The sequence below is a fragment of the Arachis ipaensis genome, chromosome B8 (genome assembly GCF_059453495.1).
Source record: "Arachis ipaensis isolate K30076 ecotype BB chromosome B8, ASM5945349v1, whole genome shotgun sequence".
Taxonomy (NCBI): domain Eukaryota; kingdom Viridiplantae; phylum Streptophyta; class Magnoliopsida; order Fabales; family Fabaceae; genus Arachis; species Arachis ipaensis.
Genome location: NC_142443.1, coordinates 37,879,805 through 37,894,756, shown reverse-complemented (window position 1 = coordinate 37,894,756; position 14,952 = coordinate 37,879,805). Strand labels below are relative to the sequence as shown.

Here is a 14,952-nt window from a genome sequence, read left to right as displayed (position 1 = left end):
GAAGTGGAAATTCAAGATATCTCCAACTCTGAAGACAAACCCCTCAGTCGAAATAAACTGTCCAGCCAGGATTTACGTACATATATTGAAGGACGTCGATCTTTGGACAATTTCAAAAATTGTTCTGAACCATTCACACCCTTGCTATCTAGACCGAGCAGAGATGCTCAAATAACACAGAGAGCTAAGCATGTTTATGCATCGCACCATTGAAAACAACGAGGAAGTCGGAATCAGACCGAGTATAACACCCTAACTTTTAGCACCTCATGATCATACTAAAACTCTGAGCGCTACTTACCTCTAAACCTTTTTATTATATACTATCTTTATTTAATATTGAACCTTAATACGAACCGAAATTTTAATTAAGAAAACAAAATAGTTTTTACTTTTAATTACTTAACCACGAAGATATATATATATATATATATATATATATATATATATATATATATATATATATATATATCCACATAGCATTATATACATATACTTAGTAAAAGAATTTCAATTACAAGTCCTACCCCTCCAAAAACCAAAAGAATAAACGACGAGGGTAAATAAATTCTAACAACTCAACTTGTAAGCATAATCTTCTATGCTGCTGTAGCTCCACACTAAACATTGGCACTTGTAGCTGAAAATGGTGGAAATAGGGGGTAAGAATTGGGGAGTTCTTAGTAGGATCGGAGTTAGAAATTTAGTTCATTTTATATATATACTTGGTCAGCAATAACAGTCAGCAAGGGACAATCCAATTCAACAATTATAGAACACAGAATTCAAACAGCAATTAGCACACCCACAATCACATAAATACACTCACAAACAAATATGCACAAACACGTATGATGCATGTCTATTCCTAACGCAAGCCATGAGCTCATGTGTCGGTTGCCTACCCGCTTCTGACATTACCCAGACACGAGTCCCAGGTATGGCTTTCCAGATGCATACAGTATGCATATAGGTAGTGTTTGTTTAGTGTTCATGTCCATCAAAGACATGGACACGGGAGTACATGTGTGTTGTTTGTTTTGTGAGACACAAAAAAAGAGAGAGAGACGGTTACACACAAGAGTATATAAAATACGTGTATTTTGTGTCTCTCCCAAATCATGAGACACGAATTTTCATCCTGAGACATAAATTAAACTACAATTTTGGACAAATTTATCCTTAGTATTTTTTGAAAATTTCAGATTTATCCAAACCATTTGGCCCTTCTCTTCTCCTCCATCAGCACCTCAACCCCCTTCTTCTTCTTTCCAGATCTTCTTCCTTCCTTCTTTCTTTCTTTCTTTTTCTTCTTTTTTTCTTCTTCTTCTCTCTCTTAGAAGTCAGACCACTGTCTCGTCTCCGGCCTTCCTCAATCTCCTTGCCACCATTGCTAGCCGCATCCCTCACTTGGAACTCCGCCGACTCAACCTCTCCTCTCACCATTGTGTTGTCTCTCTTCTGCCTCTTGCCTCTGCGCTTCTGCATCTCGCCGTGCCTCCTTCCCTCCTTGTCACAGGTCTCACCGCATCGCCCTCTCTCACCGTTTCGGACTCGCCGTCAATGTGGGTGCTGCAGGTACCCATTGTTCTATCTATTTCAACTTTATCTCAAAGGTTTTTTCTTTTTTAGATAATAATATTTGAACACAGATTTGGTTATTTGAGTTTAGTTTGACTGTTAAATTTTTTATACTGAATTTGTTGTAATTTGATTAATGTTATTGTGAGTATCATTATACTACCATTGTTTTGTTTCTATCTTCTTGTGCTTCTTTATTTTTATTTTTAAATTTTTTTCAGAATATATATTGTAAATCTTGTTTTGTTATGAGATTATGTAGATGAATGTTCTGGTTTTGTAATTAATTTTATTATGTAGATGAATGTTCTGCGTTCATTTTTTTTGCCATCGATTGCCATTGCTCCTCCATCAAGAACCGCTGCTTCTGCTCCTCCTTCTCTCTAAAAGGGTTCGGATTACGGGAGTCCAGATCCATCGTCATCCAGATTCGCCGGCGGCTTCAAGCTTCGACGGCGCTTCCCTCCACATCCTCTCTCTATCAACGTCATTCATCCTTTTCAGAAAGAACGTCTCTGATCTTTTCCTCTTCTATTATCCCTTTATTAAAAAAATTATCTGTGTATTTTATTTTACAGATATGCAACAAATTAAAATTTTTTTTATTTTATTAAATTTAATTTAAATTAGCATATTGTTGCTTTTATATTTGGTTGAAGATTATAATGGTATTGATGTTGATGATAACTCTGAAAGAAGGGGTTGGACAAAAATAGTGATAGAGAAGAATGATGGGGATAAAATTGACATTTTAGTAAAATTTTGAGTTGTATCTGTTGTGTCTAAGGTAATGTTTGTTTTCGGAGACAGGACACAGAGACATGGACAATATATGTTTAAAATGTGTTTGGAAGCAGAGACATGGACACGGAACATATTGTCTCTAAGACCGTTTTTTATATTTTTGTGTCCACTCTTTTACGAAGGACAATGATGGATACGGGATTTGGAAGAATGGACACAGACTTTTTATAAATTTTATTTTCCTTTTTGTCCATAAATATTTTTTATTATTCCACTATTATCCCTTCTTATTTTTTCTATAATTAGTCTTGAAACTTTTGAAAAATAAATATTATTAAAGGTAAAATTGATCTTTTAAAATGTTAAAAAATAATTTATAAGTTGTAATTGATTTTATATAATTTAAAGAAAAATTAGTATTTAGATAAAAAAAAATTGGTTTTCTAAATAAAAATAGATTTTTATGTGCAAAAACTAATTTTTTTCATGTAAAAACGGATTCTTTTTTAAAACTAATTTTTTATTTAAAATTAATTTGACTTATTAACCTAAACAAAATTTTTTATTAATCAAACTCAGATCTATTTTTTTATTAATCTTAACCATATGTATTCCTACATATTAATAATAAATTTAAAAATAAAATAAATATATTTATAATTTTTATTTTAATATAAATACTATTATATATTTTTTATTAAAATTTTTGGTCTCTTCAAACATTTTTTCAAGTTTCATCTATACTCCTATGTACTCTCATTCTCTATTAAATTAGTTTGTACTTGATGTAGAAAATTTGGAATCATATGGTTATTTTAGTCATTTTATATAATATTTTAGCCTTGTCCATGTGTATCCAAACATAATACTTGACATTACATTGGTGTCTTGTACATCGTATCCAAACACAATACACAAACAATAATTTTTAGTGTCTCCATCCTATTGTCTCTGTGTCAGTGTCATGTTCTGTCCTGTCTCTGAAAATAAACGCAGCCTAAGTTACCAAACAAGATGAAAAATTGAGTGTCTTTTATGTCTATGTACTCATGTGTATTTGTGTCTATGTCTTTATTATTTCAAGACATCAACCAAACGCAGCCATAAGTCTTACGGCCATGCCGCATACAATGTGACTTTTAAGTGTCTTTCAATATGCTTACATCTGAAAACAGTTCTCAGTGTGTGGGCGTACCCACTATACATTTGGCACTGAGGCTCAAACAAGGTTGCATCTGCTCTCATGTGGCAGACAGTCTTTTAAAGTCTTTTTATCTCTGCTCTCTTGTGGCAGAGATCTACTCCCCTGTGACAGATATTCCTTTAGTTAATATATTCTTTTCTTTCCTGTGCTCTACTCTTCTGTGGCAGAAGTTCATTAGATTCTTTTAGTTTTTGCTCTCTAATCTCCTGTGACAGAGATTCCTTTAGCTAATATATTTTTTTCTTTTCCTATCACTTCATAATACAATTTATCTTCGCATTATTCCCTCGTCTTTCCCTAAGTGTTTTATGGGAAAGAATTATAAAATACTTTAATTAAGTCTGCGTTCTCTCCTAATTAATATTCGTAATAAAATATTAACAATAATATAAATAGAATAATTTAAATGGTAAAAAATAATATTTATATATCTTAAAACTTAGTTTATAAATCCTTATTTTTAAACTTTTATTAATTACTTTCTAAATCACGAACTTTTTAATATTCTATTTTTAACCTTAATATTTTATAAAATTATATTTGGAATCCTCACTTATTTTTATATTTATAAAAATAACCTTGAACTTTTATAAAATATTCATTTTTACCCTCGTACTTTATTTATTACCCAAAATACTCGGAAACTTATATAGTTACAAATTGTACCTCGATTTTTATATACAAATACAATGTTATCCTTCAAAAATAAAGTTTAAATATCAATCTTCCTCTTGTACCAAAATCAAAATCCTTAGTCATTCTCTTTCAAAATATTACTTGTATTTTAATCTGTTTTCGTGTCTTTCGGTTATCAATTTTTCTCAACTTTTAATTTAATCTTTCAACCACCAAATCATATCAATTTTCTCAAAATACCACCTCACAACAGTTCCAAAACTATTAAAATAACTACAGCTGAGCTATTCCTCATAGCCAAACCAACAAATCACAAGCAACAATAATTTAACATAAACTCATTCAAACTCAAATAATAATCAACCAAATCAATATTCACTTATCAAATTCACATTTAATTATTATAAAATTACACAGCCCTACCTCTTGACGAAATCAAAACAGCGAAAGTTTCAGAGAAGCTTTCTGACTAAGCTGCTGAAGAAAAAAACGTCAGAAATTGTCTATGTTTCCTAGAACTCCAATTGGCCAAACTCAAGAGGAAGAGGAACTACGTCACTGTCAACTTCTACCAGATGAAAGTAACACCAACGTATAGAAGAGGAGGATACGAACATTTTTACCAGATTAAATTTTTTATTGGTATTACGTAGCTCAAGAAATCAAAGTTAAAAAGTTTACGGTGCCATAATTTCTTTCATGGTGGATTCTATGGTGCCTTTTATTGTGGTGCCTAAATTGCCTAACTTGCTTTTATAAGTAAAAAATAAAATGTATAAAGTAAATATAAAATATTTAAAATTTATTAAATATTATTTCTTTACCTTTTTTAGTAAGTTAGGCATCATACTTTAGGCACCATAGCATTCACCTTCTTTCATTCTCTCTCACAGTTCGCTCTCTTCCTTCTCTCAAGACTCACGGCTGAATGATGAAGAAAAAAGAACTAAGATGGTGATGTGATGAGTTTAGGGGCATGTGTCGTGCCACATTTGGCTTGCTTGCTTTCTTTTTTTTTACTATGTATATATATAATGAATATATATAGGTAAATGCTATGGTGTTTAAAAGGTGATATCTATTTATTAAAAAGGGTTAAAAGTTATTATTTAATTTAAAGATATAAAAATAAATAATTTTTAAAAAATTAAAACTTACTACAAAAAATAAGTTAGACAAAAACTTATAGACACCATAGAATTAACCATATATATAATGGCATATATGTATGGGTTTTTTACTTAAATAAATGGTATGGAAGTCAAAATTACCTGATTCCCCTGAAATGGATTCTACAACGTGAATCCCCTCTTGGTATTATTATATAAATCGTCCTAGGCTGCATAGGGTTACATAAAACATGAATCATCTCAGCCTAGGATGATTAATGCATGAACATGTAAGGCAAATCAAACGTAAATCGTGGCAGGGTCTCCAGGGTTAGAAGAAGAGCATAAATCGTCCCAGGGTGGTAGGTTTCACGTGTTAATGGACTAACTCTCACTGGACTGCCACGATTTATGCATTATTGGGACCCTATTCAGGCTGGCACGAGTTATGTTTGTGTTCGTAACACTAACTGGGCTGGGACGATTTATGCCCAAGTTAGTAACCCTAAGGACCTAAGGACGAGTCATCTTTGTAGTGCAAGGTGAACTTGCTGCGGCGTAAAGGAGAGAGGAGGGTTGGGAGCCACCATTTTGATCGGAGAGGAAGTTTGGGGGGGAGAAGTGTTTCGGGTGTGGGGACCAGCCCGCGGCGGGGGTTCAACTGATGGTGGGCAGAGGCACCTGAGTGGCGCAGGTGGTGGTGGCAGTGGGCCGCCGGTGACCGGCTGGTGGAGGAAGTAATCTGTCTGGCGGTGATAATGGCCGCGAACCAAGGAGATATGTACCGCCTGAACGGCATTTCGCATGTTGCCGGATTTATTGATCAAGAGGTAAGTTTTTGAATTTTATAATGTTGTTGAGTCGAGGCCATGAGTATGTTAAGTACATTGATATGTTGGATGATATAGTATGTTGAATGATATTATATAGGGTGAATATGCATCTTAGAATATTTTTTGATTAAGACGTTGCCCGATACCATGTTTAGTGATTTAGTTAGTTTTTGGTTTAGTATAAGACGTTAGAAATCAGGGTTCTTAGTAGATTATGGAATTCGCTCATGTTAGAGGGATGGTTCTGATGGCAGAATCCCCAAAAATTTGTTGTTGTTACTATTGTTAGCAGGACCGAACCGGACCGGATCAGAGTGAATTGGTTTAAATCGATATCACTTGGTAAGACAGGTTCGACCGAACCGCTTGAGTTTCAAATTTTTTAAAAAATGTTGAAGTTGGGTTAATAGTGAAAATATGTATTTTAAATTTTAATTTTAAAATTTTTATATATTTTATTTTTTAATTACATAGGATCGGGTAAATCGGTTCAACTGGTTACCTGCCGGTTGAACCATTAACCCGGTTACGTGATCGGTTCGATCACCGGTTCGGTTCTGACTTCTATGGTTCTTACAATATATTGGTAATGTCGATAGGAACATGAAATATCATTATGAACATATCCATTTTGATGGCATCTGTGAGTTGGATATTTGTCTTGGACTGTGTAGATTTTCTATGTGTGTCTGTATAAGTGATGAGCGGATAATTTATACGCTTTTTGGCATTGTTTTTAGTATGTTTTTAGTAGGATCTAGTTACTTTTAGGGATGTTTTCACTAGTTTTTATGTTAAATTCATATTTCTGGACTTTACTATGAGTTTGTGTGTTTTTCTGTGATTTCAGATATTTTCTGGCTGAAATTGAGGGACTTGAGCAGAAATCAGATTCAGAGGTTGAAAAAGGACTGCTGATGCTGTTGGATTCTGACCTCCCTGCACTCAAAGTGGATTTTCTGGAGATACAGAACTCGAAATGGTGCGCTTCCAATTGCGTTGAAAAGTAGACATCCAGGGCTTTCCAGCAATATATAACAGTCCATACTTTGGCCAAGAATTGACGACGTAAACTGGCGTTCAACGCCAGCCTTCTGCCCAAATCTGGCGTCCAGCGCCAGAAAAGGATCCAAAACCAGAGTTGAACGCCCAAACTGGCACAGAAACTGGCGTTCAACTCCACAAATGGCCTCTGCATGTGCAACACTCAGGCTCAGCCCAAACATACACCAAGTGGGCTCCGGAAGTGGATTTATTCATCAATTACTTACTCATGTAAACCCTAGTGACTAGTTTATTATAAATAGGACCTCTTACTATTGTATTAGACGTCTTTTTGACCATCTTTGGATCCTGGATTGTATTTTGATCCTGTGATCACGTTTAGGGGGCTGGCCATCTCGGCCATGCCTGGACCTTCACTTATGTATTTTCATACGGTAGAGTTTCTACACTCCATAGATTAAGGTGTGGAGCTCTGCTGTTCCTCAAAGATTAATGCAAAGTACTACTGTTTTCTATTCAATTCTTCTTATTTCTCTTCTAAGATATCCATTCGCACCCAAGAACGTGATGAAGGTGATGATTATGTGCGACGCTCATCATCCTTCTCCCTTATGAACGCGTGCCTGACAAACACTTCTGTTCTACATGAAATAAGCTAGAATGAGTATCTCTTAGATCTCCTAACCAGAATCTTCGTGGCGTAAGCTAGAATGATGGCGGCATTCAAGAGAATCCGGAAGGTCTAAACCTTGTCTGTGGTATTCTGAGTAGGATTCAATGATTGAATGACTGTGACGAGCTTCAAACTCGCGAGTGCTGGGCGTTAGTGACAGACGCAAAAGGAGGGTGAATCCTACTCCAGCATGATCGAGAACCGACAGATGAATAGCCGTGCCGTGACAGGGTGCGTGAGCATATTATTCACTGAGAGGAGGGGATGTAGCCACTGACAACGGTGATGCCCTTGCATACAGCCAGCCATGGAAAGGAGTAAGACAGATTGGATGAAGATAGCAGGAAAGCAGAGGTTCAGAGGAACGAAAAGCATCTCCATTCGCTTATCTGAAATTCCTACCAATGATTTACATAAGTATCTCTATCTCTATTTTATTATATATTCGAAAACACCATTATCACTTTATATCCGCCTGACTGAGATTTACAAGGTGACCATAGCTTGCTTCATACCAACAATCTCCGTGGGATTCGACCCTTACTCATGTAAGGTATTACTTGGACGACCCAGTGCACTTGCTGGTTAGTTGTATCGAAGTTGTGACAATTATGAATTAAGATCAAAGCACCAAGCTTTGGAGCCATTACCAGGGATTGTTCGAGCCTGGACATCACAATTTCGTGCACCAAGTTTTTGGCGCCGTTGCCGGGGATTGTTCGAGTTTGGACAACTGACGGTTCGTCTTGTTGCTCAGATTGGGTAACTTTCTTTTCGTTTTCTTTTCAAAAATCTTTCAAAAATATTTTCAAAAAAATTTCTCTTTTGTTTTCGAAAAAAATAAAAATGTTTTCAAAAATTTATTCAAAATTTTTAAGAATGAATTCTAGTGTTTCATGAAGCATGTGAAGCCTGGCTGGCTGTAAAGCCATGTCTAAATTCATTTGGACTGAGGCTTGCAATTTGTTATAAAGAGCAAATTAGTTGTTGCTCATCCACCTGCTACTGATCCATGATCACCTGCTGAAGCTTGGCTGGCCATTGGCCATGTCTAGTGTTTTGGACTGGAGCTTTCTTTGAAAGCTTGGCTGGCTAGTGAGCCATGTCTAATTCCTGGACTGAAGCTTTAGACTAAGAATGCAAGATTCCTGGAATTCATATTAAAAATTTTGGAATCCTTATTTTTCTTTTTCATGTTAATTTTCGAAAAATACAAAAAAAATTTAGAAAATCATAAAAAATCAAAAATATTTTTCTGTTTTTTGTTTGAGTCTTGAGTCACATTATAAGTTTGGTGTCACTTGCATATGCATCTTGCATTTTTTCGAAAATATCATGCATTCATAGTGTTCTTCATGATCTTCAAGTTGTTCTTGGTAAGTCTTCTTGTTTGATCTTGATGATTTTTTTTGTTTTGTGTCTTTTCATGTTTATCATATGCATTCTTGAATTCTTAGTGCGTAAGCATTAAAGAATTCTAAGTTTGGTGTCTTGCATGTTTTCTTTGCATTAAAAATTTTTCAAAAATATGTTCTTGATGTTCATCTTGACATTCAAAGTGTTCTTGGTGTTCATCTTGACACTCATATCATTCATGCATGCATTCATTGTTTTGATTCAAAATTTTCATGCATTGGGTCTTTTTGTTGTTTTTCTCTCTCATCATAAAAATTCAAAAATCAAAAAAATATCTTTCCCTTTTTCTCTCATCAAATTCAAAAATTTGGATTGACTTTTTCAAAAATTTTTAAAATCAAGTTGTTTCTTATGAGTCAAATCAAATTTTCAATTTGAAAATCTTATCTTTTTCAAAATCCTTTTCAAAAATAAAATCTTTTTCAAAATTCTTAGTTATTTTCGAAAATTTCAAAAATATTTTTCAAAAATCTTTTTCTTATTTTTATATCAAATTTTCGAAAATAACATAATCAATTAATGTTTTGATTCAAAAATTTGAAGTTTGTTACTTGCTTGTTAAGAAAGATTCAAACTTTAAGTTCTAGAATCATATCTTGTGATTTCTTATGAATCAAGTCATTAATTGAGATTTTAAAAATCAAATCTTTTTCAAAAACTAATTCCTATCACATCTTTTCAAAAATATCTTCTTATCTTATCTTTTTCAAAAATATCTTTTCAAAATATCTTTTCTAACTTCCTAACTCCTTATCTTTTCAAAATTGGTTTTCAAAATTTGTTTCAACTAACTAACTAACTTTTTGTTTGTTTCTTAACTTTTTCAAAACTACCTAACTAACTCTCTCTCTCTCATTTTCGAAAATATCTTCCCCCTTTTTCAAAATTTCTTTTTAATTAACTATTATTTTAAATTTTAAATCTTAATTTTCAAAAAAACTACTAACATTTTTCAAAAACCATTTTCGAAAATCACTAACTCTTTTTCAAAAATATTTTTCGAAAAAATTCTCTCTCTCCCATCTCATTCTATTTATTCATTCATATCCTAACATCTCATCTCACCTCTCTTCCATCCTCACAGTTGTGTTTCTTCCATTATATTACATTCTTTGTCTCCCCCTCTTCTTCCACTCACAAAGGGATCCCTATATGTGGTATAAAGGATCTCTATTATTATTATTATTTTTCTGTGCCTTCTTCTTTGTCATATGAGCAGGAGCAAGGACAAGAACATTCTTGTGGAAGCAGATCCAGAACCTGAAAGGACTCTGAAGAGAAAATTAAGAGAAGCTAAAATACAACAATCCAGAGATAACCTTTCAGAAATTTTCGAACAGGCAGAGGAGATGGCAGCCGAAAATAATGATAATGTAAAGAAGATGCTTGGTGACTTTACTGCACCTAATTCCAATTTACATGGAAGAAGCATCTCCATTCCTGCCATTGGAGCAAACAACTTTGAGCTGAAACCTCAATTAGTTTCTCTAATGCAGCAGAACTGCAAGTTTCATGGACTTCCATCTGAAGATCCTTTTCAGTTCTTAACTGAATTCTTGCAGATATGTGATACTGTTAAGACTAATGGAGTAGATCCTGAAGTCTACAGGCTCATGCTCTTCCCTTTTGCTGTGAGAGACAGAGCTAGATTATGGTTGGATTCTCAACCCAAAGACAGCCTGAACTCTTGGGATAAGCTAGTCACGGCTTTCTTAGCCAAGTACTTTCCTCCTCAAAAGCTGAGCAAGCTTAGAGCTGATGTTCAAACCTTCACGCAGAAAGAAGGTGAATCCCTCTATGAAGCTTGGGAAAGATACAAACAGTTGACCAAAAAGTGTCCTTCTGACATGCTTTCAGAATGGACCATCCTGGATATATTCTATGATGGTTTATCTGAGCTATCAAAGATGTCACTGGACACTTCTGCAGGTGGATCCATTCACCTAAAGAAAACGCCTGCAGAAGCTCAAGAACTCATTGATATGGTTGCTAATAACCAGTTCATGTACACTTCTGAAAGGAATCCTGTGAGTAATGGGACACCTATGAAGAAGGGAGTTCTTGAAGTTGATACTCTGAATGCCATATTGGCTCAGAATAAAATACTGACTCAGCAAGTCAATATGATTTCTCAAAGTCTGCATGGAATGCAAGCTGCATCCAACAGTACTCAAGAGGTATCTTCTGAAGAAGAAGCCTATGATCCTGAGAACCCTGCAATAGCTGAGGTAAATTACTTAGGTGAACCTTATGGAAACACCTATAACTCAACATGGAGAAATCATCCAAATTTCTCATGGAAGGATCAAAAGCCCCAACAAGGCTTTAATAATGGTGGAAGAAACAGGTTTAGCAATAGCAAGCCTTTTCCATCATCAACTCAGCAACAGACAGAGAACTCTGAACAAAATGCTTCTAATTTAGCAAATCTAGTCTCTGATCTATCTAAGGCCACTGTAAGTTTCATGAATGAAACAAGGTCTTCCATTAGAAATCTGGAAGCACAAGTGGGCCAGCTGAGTAAAAGGATCACTGAAATCCCTCCTAGTACTCTCCCAAGCAATACAGAAGAGAACCCAAAAGGAGAGTGCAAGGCCATTGACATAAGCGCCATGGCCGAACCTGTGAGGAGAGGAGAGGACGTGAATCCCAAGGAGGAAGACCTCCTGGGACGTCCAGTGATCAATAAGGAGCTTCCCTCTGAGGAATCAAAGGACTCTGAGGCTCATCTAGAGACCATAGAGATTCCATTGAACCTCCTTATGCCCTTCATGAGCTCTGATGAGTATTCCTCTTCTGAAGAGAATGAGGATGTTACTGAAGAGCAAACTGCCAAGTTTCTTGGTGCAATCATGAAGCTGAATGCCAAATTATTTGGCATTGATACTTGGGAAGTTGAACCTCCCTTGTTCATCAATGAACTAAGTGATCTGGATCAACTGACATTGCCTCAGAAGAGACAGGATTCTGGAAAGTTCATAATACCCTGTACCATAGGCACCATGATCTTTAAGACTCTATGTGACCTTGGTTCAGGAATAAACCTCATGCCCCTCTCTGTAATAGAGAAACTGGGAATCTATGGGGTGCAAGCTGCTAAAATCTCACTAGAGATGGCAGACAGCTCAAGAAAACAGGCTTATGGACAAGTAGAAGATGTATTAGTAAAGGTTGAGGGCCTTTACATCCCTGCTGATTTCATAGTCCTGGATACTGGAAAGGAAGAGGATGAATCCATCATCCTGGGAAGACCTTTCCTGGCCACAGCAAGAGCTGTGATTGATGTTGACAGAGGTGAAATATTCCTTCAATGGAATGAGGACTCCCTTGTGTTTAAAACTCAAGGATCTCCCTCTGCAACCATGGAGAGGAAGCAGAAAAAGCTTCTCTCCAAGCAGAGTCAACCAGAGCCCCCACAGTCAAACTCTAAGTTTGGTGTTGGGAGGCCACAACCAAACTCTAAGTTTGGTGTTGAACTCCCATATCCAAACTCTAAGTTTGGTGTTGGAGAGTCTCAACAAAGCTCTGCACATCTGTGAGGCTCCATGAGAGCCCACTGTCAAGCTATTGACATTAAAGAAGCGCTTGTTGGGAGGCAACCCAATGTTTATCTAATTCTTATTTTTATTGTTTTTCATGTTTTCTTAGGTTCATGATCATGTGGAGTCACAAAATAAATATAAAAATTGAAAACGGAATCAGAAACAGCAGAAGAAAAATCACACCCTGGAGGAGCATCTGTCTGGAGTTCAAACGCCAGAACAGAGCATGGTTCTGGCGCTGAACGCCCAAAATGGGCAGCTTTTGGGCGCTGAACGCCAGAACAGGCATGGTTCTGGCGTTCAACGCCAGAAATGGCACACAATTGGGCGTTGAACGCCCAAAATGGCCACCAACCTGGCGCTGAACGCCCAGAGTTGGGTACAAAGGCATTTTTACATGCCTAATGGGTGCAGGGATGTAAATGCCTTGACACCTCAGGATCTGTGAACCCCACAGGATCCACTCAGGATCTGTGGACCCCACAGGATCATCTCAGGATCTGTGGACCCCACAGGATCCCCACCTACCTCCACTCACCTCTTATCACCACTCTCTTTCACACAACCCCATAAACACTCTTCCCCAAAAACCCTTCACCAATCACCTCAAACTCTCTTCCCCATCACCTCTTCACCACTCACATCCATCCACTCTTCCCCATAAACCTACCTCATAAACTCCACCTACATTCAAAATTCAAAAACCAATTTCCCACCCAAACCCACCCATATGGCCGAACTTTAAACCCCCCTCCCTTCCCTATATAAAGACCTCCATTCTTCACCAAATTCACACAACACACCCCTCTACACTCTCCTTGGCCGAAGCCACATCTCCCTCTCCCTCTCCATATTTCTTCTTCTTCTTCTTCTATTCTTTTGTTTATTGCTTGAGGGCGAGCAATATTCTAAGTTTGGTGTGGTAAAAGCATAGCTTTTTTGTTTTTCCATTACCATTGATGGCACCCAAGAACGGAGAATCCTCTAGAAGAGGGAAAGGGAAGACAAAAGCTTCCACATCCGAGTCATGGGAGATGGAAAGGTTCATCTCCAAAGCCCATCAAGACCACTTCTATGATGTTGTGGCCAAGAAGAAGGTGATCCATGAGGTCCCTTTCAAACTCAAAAGAAATGAGTATCCGGAGATCCGACATGAAATTCAAAGAAGAGGTTGGGAAGTTCTAACAAATCCCATCCAACAAGTTGGCATCCTAATGGTTCAAGAGTTCTATGCCAATGCATGGATCACCAAGAACCATGATCAAAGTAAGAACCCGGATCCAAAGAACTATGTTACAATGGTTCGGGGGAAATACTTAGATTTTAGTCCGAAAATTGTGAGGTTGACGTTCAACTTGCCATACATGGAAGAGAACGCACGCCCCTACACAAGGAGAGTCAACTTTGATCAAAGGTTGGACCAAGTCCTTATGGACATATGTGTAGAAGGAGCTCAATGGAAGATTGACTCCAAAGGCAAGCCGGTTCAACTAAGAAGATTGGACCTCAAGCCTGTAGCTAGAGGATGGTTGGAGTTCATTCAATGCTCAATCATTCCCACTAGCAACCAGTCTGAAGTTACTATAGACCGGGCCATCATGATCCATAGCATCATGATTGGAGAAGAGGTGGAAGTTCATGAGATTATACCTCAAGAACTCTACAAGGTGGCTGACAAGTCATCCACTATGGCAAGGTTAGCCTTTCCTCACCTCATCTGCCACCTATGCAATTTGGCTGGGATTGACATAGAGGGAGATATCCTCATCAAAGAGGACAAGCCCATCACTAAGAAAAAGATGGAGCAAGCAAGAGAGCCCAATCATGGAGCTCAAGAGGCGCAAGAAGCTCATTTCCATGAGATCCCGGAGATGCCTCAAATGCACTTTCCTCCACAAAATTATTGGGAGCAGATCAACACCTCCCTAGGAGAATTGAGTTCCAATATGGGACAACTAAGGGTGGAACATCAAGAGCACTCCATCATGCTTCATGAAATAAGAGAAGATCAAAAAGCAATGAGGGAGGAGCAACAAAGACAAGGAAGAGACATAGAAGAGCTCAAGGACATCACTAAGGTGGACTCATTCCTTGTTCTTACTTTCTCTGTTTTTCGTTTTCTATGTTATGTTCTTATCTATGTTTGTGTCTTCATTACATGATCATTAGTAGTTAGTAACTTTGTCTTAAAGTCATGAATGTCCTATGA

General features: G+C 36.7%; 1 non-coding gene across 1 annotated transcript; it reads right to left on the bottom strand.

Annotated features, from left to right (window-relative positions):
- Window positions 1-10,946: 10,946 nt before the first annotated feature.
- LOC148547727 (small nucleolar RNA R71) lies at window positions 10,947-11,054 on the bottom strand. Its single transcript, XR_015897690.1, has one exon. It is a non-coding gene; the product is annotated as a small nucleolar RNA R71 (small nucleolar RNA).
- Between the last annotated feature and the right edge of the window lie 3,898 nt (window positions 11,055-14,952).